General features: G+C 56.0%; 1 pseudogene; it reads right to left on the reverse strand.

The window, feature by feature from the left end:
• Positions 1-1,663: 1,663 nt before the first annotated feature.
• Positions 1,664-1,787, reverse strand: LOC112485676 (annotated as a pseudogene).
• Positions 1,788-9,084: the final 7,297 nt, after the last annotated feature.

The following is a 9,084-nucleotide window of genomic DNA, read 5'->3' on the forward strand; positions in this document are numbered from 1 at the left end:
GTGTTTACCTCGAGCACCTGCAAAGGCTTCGGAGTTCCCCGGCAAGCGTGCTGGCACTGCTCATTCCTTTGTCTGTCCCTCAGTTTCCCCACCTGTAATATGAGCTTAGGACCTCACACTCAAGTGCCTACAGGGTCCAAGCAGGTCAGGTAGCCCGAGTGAGTGACGTGCAAACCCATCTCAGGCAGGGGTGAGGCCAAAGGCGGGGGAGGGGGCAGCCATTATCCTCGTGAGGCTGGTTTTGGCCATATGGGGATGTCTTTGTTGTTAGATCACTGGAGTTTTCATAAGAAAGTGGGAAATCTGGATGTTCTGTTAACTCTCCCGGTTTTAAAATATTTTCATTAAATAAAAGCAATTAAAAATGCAAACAAAAAAACACGTCTGTGTATCTAGCACAGCCCAGCCTGCAGAATTCCAGTTTGCAAACCTGGAGCCCATGATTCTGGAACCTGGGTGTGCCCACGCTTCACCTGGAGGGCTTGTTAAACCAGGTGTCTGATCCAGCTGGTCTGGGGCGGAGCCTGGGAATGTGCGTGTCTAACCACTTCCCAGGCGAGGCTGATGCCGCTGGTCCGGGGACCCCACTTTGAGAACCACAGCCCTGGACTAATACTTTCTGAGCTCCATCCCTGCACGGGGCTCCAGACAGAGGACCGTATGAGTTCCTGTGACGACCACCAGCAAGGACGGCAGCGTCGAGCAGGTATGATGCGCCTTCACGCTGCTGATCGCAGGGCTCCGCGCTCGTGAATTGCTTGGACGACTCTAGCGAGCTATTCAAAAAGCGCATATGATGTCGAGAGATAAAACAGATGAACATAGAGCGTGTAAAAGCATTAAGCGAGTTCTTTGGGCTGTAGAATTCCTGTCTTAGCTTCCTAGGGCTGTCACGACAAATGGCTACAAACTGGGGTGTGGGTGGGGGGGTGTGCTCACAACAACAGAAATTCATTCTCTCCCAGTTCTGGAGGCCAGAAGCCCCAGAATCAAAGTGCCAGCAGCACCATGTCCCTCCAAGGGCTCGAGGCAGGACCTTTCGCCCGACTCCCGGTTCCTGGTGGCTGGTGGTGATGCTCGGCATGCCTCAGCTTGTGCCGGCTTCACACTGCTCGGTGTCCACCTGGCCTTCTCCTCTGCGTGTCCCCTCGTGCCTTCATCTTATAAGGCCACTAGTCACCGGATTCAGGGCTCATCCTCAATCCAGGGTGACTTCATCCCAAGATCATAACCAAGATCTTTATGCCTTCAAAAACCTATTTCCCAAAACGCTTACATTTGAGGTTCCAGGTGGATGTAAATTTTTAGGGGACATTATTCAACCCATTATAGACTACTTACTCCTTTTTAAAAATGTCATCCTAATAAATTTGGCAATTCGGATTCTCCGTCCACAGCAAGTTGGGAAGAGGGGCTGGGGTGAGTGGTGAGGATGGTCCCCGAAAGCCCCCTGAACGGACGGGGGTCACAGAGATGGCCACAAAGGCACAACGAGCTCTAACCAAGCCTGGGATGCTCAGCGTGACAGGCCCCCAGCCCGCTGCCTCTGGCCCAGCTCTGTGCACAAAGACCCTTTTTTTTTTTTTTTTTTTTAGGTGAGGCAACCCTTGGTTGACTTCACAGATTGTAAGGACCTTGTCAGCGTACAATCCCTTATTTTTTAAGCCTACAGCACCCAGTCCCGGTCTGCCTAGGTGGTCTCCCATCCAAGTACTAACCAGGCCTGACCCTGCTTAGCTTCCGAGATCAGACGGGATCGGGCTCGTTCAGGTGGCATGGCCGTAGACTAAGACCTGATTCTTTTCAGCGTCCTCTGTTTTGGAAGGCAGAGCAACACGTCTTGAGTTTTGGAATAACTCTGGGCCAAAATGAGGAAAATTCCATCTCGAGGAGTAAAAATTCAATCTTTTGGAAAAAATCCACTCACAAGGAAGCCGCCCCATTTCCCAAGTGGACCAGAGAAACAAAGGGAGCCTGCCCGACAGAGAAAAGGTTATAAATTATGGATATTTGATTAAAAAATCATGCCACGGCCAGGAATCCTAGGTCAGCTCAGAGCCTTGGCCCAGCCACGTGCTGACTTCGCTCCGCTGTGTCTGTCCCGGCCCCAGCCCCAGCCGCACAAGTGGCGATTTACAGACGAAAAAGCTCCGCCAGGCTGTCACAGAGCTGCCTGCAGTGCAGCTCGGCCTTGGGCTGTGTCATCTCCAGCACACCCCGGGGAGCCTGTGAATTTTAGACTCTGTCCCAGGGACCCCGGCTCCACAGAGCGTGGAATGAATTGCGCTCATCCATCTGTGGGCTTTTAAAAAATTCAATAATGAATTCAAGCGTACAGTGGTATTCTGTTATTAGAGTTTGGCCTTTCCGTGGTTCTTTACTTTGGCGAAGTGCTTTTATAATCACTTACCAGCTAAATAATTTAATACAAGTTATTGCTCCTTGCCGGCGGTGCCGGTGCCGGGCGATGTTGGAGAGCTGGGAACAAAGCAGGGGAATGGCCGGATGAAATGATTCCGCCCCGGGCGTTTCTTCTCCAGGTCACGTGCAGCGCCTGGCTTGGCCTCCGCGTGCCCTCGGCCCTTGGACTCTGATTCATCCTGGGCCATCCTCAGCTCAGTGACAGTGGACCAAACGAGAGCGGCATTTTGAAGCTGGAGGGGAATTGAGTTATTCCAGCCCCATCCCTCATTTTCCGGCAGGGGAAACCGAGGCCCAGAAGGGTCCGTGCTTTGCCCGAGGCCACACGCTAGTGTGACTCGCCTGAGGACGACAGCTGGCATGAACTCAGGACCTAGGGGCCATTCCCTGTTCTCCAGCCATACCAGCCGCCCCACCCCCAAAGCGCCTGCATCCGGGCCTTGGGGGTACTGCCCCACCCCCAACCGCTTGGGGCCTACGGGCAACTTGGCCTGAAGGGGAAACCGAGGCCTAGCTGAGTTCTCTCGTCTGGTGGCCTGAGCACAGGGGCCGGGCTGGGCTTGGAGCAGGGCGGGCGGCTGCCGTTTTGGCTGGGAGTCTACACAGTGACTCGGTTCTTGAAACGTCTGTTTTTCTCTCTTCTTCTGCCAACATACCTTCCGAGCATCGTCTTAATGACCCTGTATCATCTCGGCCTCGGTGGCCTCGTCTGAGAGGTGGAACCGTAATAGAGTGTACCCCAGAAGGTGGTTTTGGGGGCGGGGGTTGGGAACACCTGGAAAGCCCTTGTCAGCATTCACACGTGGTGGCTGTTATTAAGACGGTTGCTTCCACCAATTATGACGGCTCCTTTTTCTGTAAACCAGGTATCATCATACCTGCCCCCTCCGCTTTAGAATTTGTGTGAAGCTAACAATAAAGATGACGGCAGAGAAAGTGTTTCATCGTCGTCATCGTCGTGATGGGCGGCGGGGGAGTCTTTCTGGAGGCTCCAGAGAAGGTCTGTGCAGCAGCAAAAATGTTCTCCCTGCACGTTTTCATCTGTCACGATGCCGAGAGGTCTCAGACGGCCGGCCGAAGTGGGTCCAGCCTGAGCGTGCCGTGGGGAGGAGCGGCTGTGAGGGTCCCGGGCCAGCAGCGGGGCATGGAGAGGCGACTGGGAATGGTGACCCTTCTTCGAGACAGGGCCAGCCTGGGAGGCCAGGCGAGCAGCTCCCCGTTGGCCAGAGGGCGTGGGGTCCGTTGACGCAAGCCCTGGTCTATACAGGCCAGCTTCGGAGGGTGAGTGGACAGCCTGAAAGCCCCAGGGACAGGTTCTGCCTCTCTGCTGAGTGGCTGGCGACAATGCACCCTACTCCTTGCTGGCCTCAGTTTCTCTGTCTGTAAAATGGGGGTGTGGAACTAGAGGATTATTAAACTTCTGTAAAACTCTGGACTCTAAGATAAATTTTCACTCCCGGGCAAGACTGGAGCTTTACCTTCTGAATGTGACCCCCTGACCCATCAATAAAAGGTTGGATGTGTTCCTTAGAACTGCACACGTGCTCCTCCCTCTGGAGACCCCGACGAGCCTCTAGTGAAGGGAGAGGCTGCTGCTCCCCCCGCCCCCATCCCCACCCCAGTCACTAGATGCCCCTCCAGGTTGCTTCCGGCTACACTGACAACAATATGTCCGTTGACCTTGCTATGCTCTGGCCGCGACTTTGAAAGTGGGACTGAGCGTTTTAAAAACCATCTTTCCTTATACCCCAAATCATGCAGCTAAAATAAGGAAAACCGTGGTGATCACGCCCATCGATCTGTAGATGAGGAGCCGAGGTCTAGGGCAGGCACCCGCCAGGGCCTGCGGTCACTCCCCACCCCCCACCCGCCTCGGTCAACGGCTTTCCAGCCAAAGCAAGATTGATCTTAAAAACATTTTAGGAAAGCTAGGAATTGCTGAGTGGTTCATTAAGACTATATAGGCAAAAACAAACACCCCCCCCCCACCACCAAGAAAACCCAAACTCCCCAAACCGGAAACACATACAGTATTCTGTTTAAATATGTAACAGGCCACCAAATGGCCGGGGTCCCCATAATACTGTGAACTCAGTTCCTACAGGTACAAACAAAGACACGAAAATACCGTTCATTCATTTCTTAGCCATTTACTGAGTACCTGATCTGTGTCAGGAACTTAAAACATGAAAGAGCACTAGACTCTGCCTTCACGACTGTGTCTGTACATTATTTTTAAAGAAGGTTTAGAGTTTTCCAGAAAGGAGCATTCTGCAGCCGGAAGAAGGTCACAGTGATGACGCAGGCAGCCTCACCTTCAGCCTGAATGAGGCTGCGACTTTTCTTACTTACCCTTGAGCTTGACTCGGCAAACCTGACACCTACAAGTCCGACTCCACCGTGGATGTGAAACGAGTGTGTGCCCAGCCCGCTCAGCACCGTCCCCGAGCCTCTGCTGTGCACGCAGCCCGCGCTAGGCACGGTGACGTGGACGCAGAAGGGCACGTCGCTCTGCCAGGACGTGCTCGTGACCCAGAACCTGCAACTGCCTGAACTCAGGGGCAGAGTAGCACAAAGGCCAGGTAAGGCTTCAAGGAGGAGGCGACACTGGATCTGGGCTTCGAAGGGTGAGTACGAGTTTGCCACATGGACGGGGTGAGGTGGGGTACACGCCAGGTGGGGGACAGGGCCTCGGCCAAGTGGATGCAGGCGCTTTGAGGACAGGGATGTGTGTGTGGCTGCAGAGCGGGGTTTACTGAGGGACGGGGAGCACTTTGCCCAGCGGGGTTGACTCTTCCCCTGTGTAGAGAGACCCAGAGGCCCCATTTCTCTTTGTGGTTCATGTACCGACTCAGAACCAGGGGCGGAGAAACTTAACACCATCACAAGGGAGGCTGTATGCACGAGCAAAGCCACAGACAGCAGGCGAGGTGGGTCTCAAATTTCTCACACACACACACACCACACACACCACACACACACAACTACGTGCGGTGACGGATGTGTTAACCAACCTTATTGTGATAATCATTTCACAATACTTATATATGTCGAATCACATTGTAAACCATAACGTTATACGATGTTATGTCAACTATTTCTCAACAAAGCTGAAAGCATTTTTTAAATAAGGTGTCTTGGCAGTGACAAGAAAAATAGTCATTGCCAGGGGCTTGGGGAGGAGGGAGCAGGGGAGTGGCTGTTAATGAGTATGGGGTTTCTTTCTGGGGGGATGAAAATGTCCTGGGATTAGGGGCGATGGTCGTACAACCCTGTGAATATACTAAAAGCCGAAGCGAAGTATACATTTTAAGTGATAAAATTTGTGTTAGGTACATTGTGTCTCAATGTTTGAAAGAAGGCACATGGATGAAGCATTTCCAGATCAACGTGTCAGCCTGCACGTGCTGACGGCACCCCCATCCCCCATGCACACACGGCCCTCACCTGTGCCGGGGCCAGCCAGGTCAGGCTGCTGGTGGGGAAGCTGCTGGCGAGCCTAGAGCCTGCCCCGGGTCTGCCCGGCTCTCTGCGGCCTGGGCCCAGACATTTACTTCTCTGAGCTACGGGATAGGGTCTCCTCCTCACCCTGAGCACTCATCCTGCACCCACGTCAAGCGTCCACCACGCAGTCCCGGCTCCCACACAAGCTACGGAGAATAGAGAACACAGGGTCACCGAATTAGAGGTCAAAGCTGTGATCGTAGCCCAAGCAGGCGCTGCTTTTAAAATATATATAATAGCTTGTTCGGTTCTTATAACACCGCTACGATGGAGGCATTATTATCACCTCCGTTTTATAGATGCAGCTGAGGCACAGAGAGGTTGGGCAGCTTGTCTAAAGTTACACAGCTCGGAATCGGTAGAGGTGGAAATCAGACTTGTCACAGTCCCACTGTGGCAGTCCAGACTTCAACTGGCGGGACAAGGGAAGTGACCGAGAGGCTTGGAGTTGGCAGTGACAGGGTCCTGAGTGCTGGGGAGCAGCAGAGGGTTGCCCAATAGAGGGTGGCTGGAGGTGGGGGGTTACTGCAATCGCCTGAGCCACGATGGGTCTGTTCCTGGAATCGGTAACCCTAGAAGTGTCCCTAAAAGTCATTTAGAAAAACCAAAAACATGTCAAAAACTCTGGGAGGCACGCGGAGTTAGAAACAGTGCTAGGACGAAGCTGGGGTCCAGAGGGGGGACCACATCCTGCTGATTCTACTGTGTGTGCCCCTTAAATGCACCTGAGGTCTGTTCCCAGCTACCATCCCGGCTTTCGTCTTCCCTGTTTCTGTGACTGATTCCTTCAACCTAATCTCGTGCCAAGGCCCTGCCCCTCCCAGAACCGTCTGTAACCCCGAGCTCCCCAAATTGCTGTACCCTTGCAGGCTCAGGACGAGGTGAGGTGGGGTACACTCCAAAAACCCGTCCAGGTCTAATCCCCAGGACGTGTGATCATTACTGTACTGGCCACAGACGGGATTAATTTAAGGACTTTTAGAACCTTCCTGGTTCTCTGAGGGGGCCCAGGATCCAGGGACAAGTATCCTTATAAGAGATACAGAGAAGGAAGCAGTGTGACCAGAGGCCGATGGCAGTGATTCACCCTCAAGCCCAGCAACGCCTGGGGCCACCGGCAGCTGACGAGGGCAGTAAGGAGCGAGTTCCCCTACGGGGCGTGTGGCCCGGCTGACATCTTGATTTTGGACTTCTGGCCTCCAGAACCGTGCCGTCTTAAGCCTCCGAGTTTGTGGCACTGCCTTGCACGTTTCGTTCCCCTGCCCGGAAGGCCCTCCTCCCTGCTCAGGTCCGGTGACCCTGCAGCCTCCCTCGTGGGTGGCATCCTCCACCCACGGCGCCCTGGCAGGGGAGGTGGCTGTCCCCTCGGTGGGCTCACTGCTTTGCTCAGACTCCCCGATTCATCTCCCAACTCCGTAACCCCTGCTGGCTGGGCTGGTGTGTTGTACATTTGCACGACCCGTGTGTGACCTTCGCAAGGCCCGGCACCGTTTGGGCTCTCACTAAACCCCCCCCACAGAATGAAGCTGCAAAATCCCAATGACCAGCCCTAGTCAGAACTCAGGACAGCACGGTGAGCGTCCACGGCCGTCCCTGGCATGTCCATGGGTCCTTCCTGTCTCTGTCTTCAGTCGACAGAGACTTTGAAGGGGGAAGAGGGGTCCTCAGGGGTCTGGGATGGCCGCTTCCTACTGTGTGTGCGTGTGTCTGTGGCCTGTGTTGGGGTCTGTAAAACGCTGGCACTTGAGATGGGGACGAAGCCACTCCCTCCCAAAGCCCACAGGGTTTCTCCTGCCCTCTGCGCTTAGTAGGCCAGGGGTTGACCCAGACCGGCACCGTTGCAGGAAGGGGGCTTCCTCGGTTCCGTGTAAGAAACCCGAAGCTCACACAGAGACACTGTATCACCGCACAGGTCCTGTGGTTCAAAGGGCCTTTGCCAGGAGGTTGCCGAGGTCAGGACCCCAGACCAGTGGCCGGGGTCAGCTCCTGGGACCCCCCACCCCCCCCAGGCAGGCCAGAAGTTGTGTCTGTCAAGGCCCCCAGGCCAGTGGCCGGGGTCAGCTCCTGGGACCCCTCCCCCCCAGGCAGGCCAGAAGTTGTGTCTGTCAAGAGCCTGGGCCGAGCCCCGCTGCCCTTCCGTCAAAGGCCCACTTGGATCCTGCTGGGGACCTGGGACAAGCTGAGAGGAATCCAGTTACCTCATCCGTAAAAGGGGCGGGGCCCTGGCGCTTTTGAAATCAGGGGACCCGCCCGTTATCAGCTGCAGGCTCTGGGCTCAAGGCCCAGGAGGCAGTGGCTGTTCTTCTCTTGTTTATTGTGCGTGGGGAGGGGGGTTCCCCTATGGGTGTGTGTGGAGGGGGGTGGTTCCCGCATGGTTGTCAGCTGGCTGGCTGATGGAAAACGCTGGGCCTCCACCATCAGCCAGGAAAGGGGGAGCCTGGGCAAAGGGTGTGACAGTAAGACTTTGGGAGGCACCCACTCCAGGCCTCCCACGGCACAGGGTGCGGGGGGCGGGGGAGCCTCCCTCCAGCTCCTGGTCTCTTCCCACAGCCCGCAGCTTTTCGTCTGGAGCGTCCTGCAGTCGGGGCTGGTTCAAAGTCTGCAAAATGGGGCCCTACTCTGGGCAGCTGCGACAGTGGCTCTGCTGCGTGGTGGTGGCGGTGCGGGGAGCGGGGCAGGCTAGAACCCCCTTCCTTCATTTCAGGCCGTGCCTCCTGCACGCGCGCGACGCTGAGGTTGCGGCCGCAGCGAGGGGACCGTGCGTTCTCCGGCCCTTCTCCGCCGACGCAGCGCGCGAACAGCCTCCCTCCCAGCCCGGGCACCTCCCCGGCCCTGGGGAGCGCTCCCCCCACGTCCCGCGCCCCCCCAAACCGCCCCATCTTCTCCACCTCTGCCCTCTTTACAGAGACGCGCCCTCTTTTTGCTGCCGCTTCCCGCACCCAGGCGCGCGCTAGGGAAAGGCTGTGGCCCCCACCACCGCCTCCAGGCAGCCCTCTAAACCCCTTCGCCATCCTCCAGGGCCTCCAGGTCGGTGCGGCGGCAGACGGGGCACGCGGCCCCTACTTTTGGGGATCGCTCCATCCTTAGGATGTCTCCCCTTTTTCGCTTCCACCCGCCTTGCGAACCGGCCGCCGCCCCACGGTCCCGCCAGCCGCGGCT

The sequence above is a fragment of the Pteropus alecto genome, unplaced genomic scaffold, assembly GCF_000325575.1.
Source record: "Pteropus alecto unplaced genomic scaffold, ASM32557v1 scaffold5, whole genome shotgun sequence".
In the NCBI taxonomy this organism is placed as follows: Eukaryota; Metazoa; Chordata; class Mammalia; order Chiroptera; family Pteropodidae; genus Pteropus; species Pteropus alecto.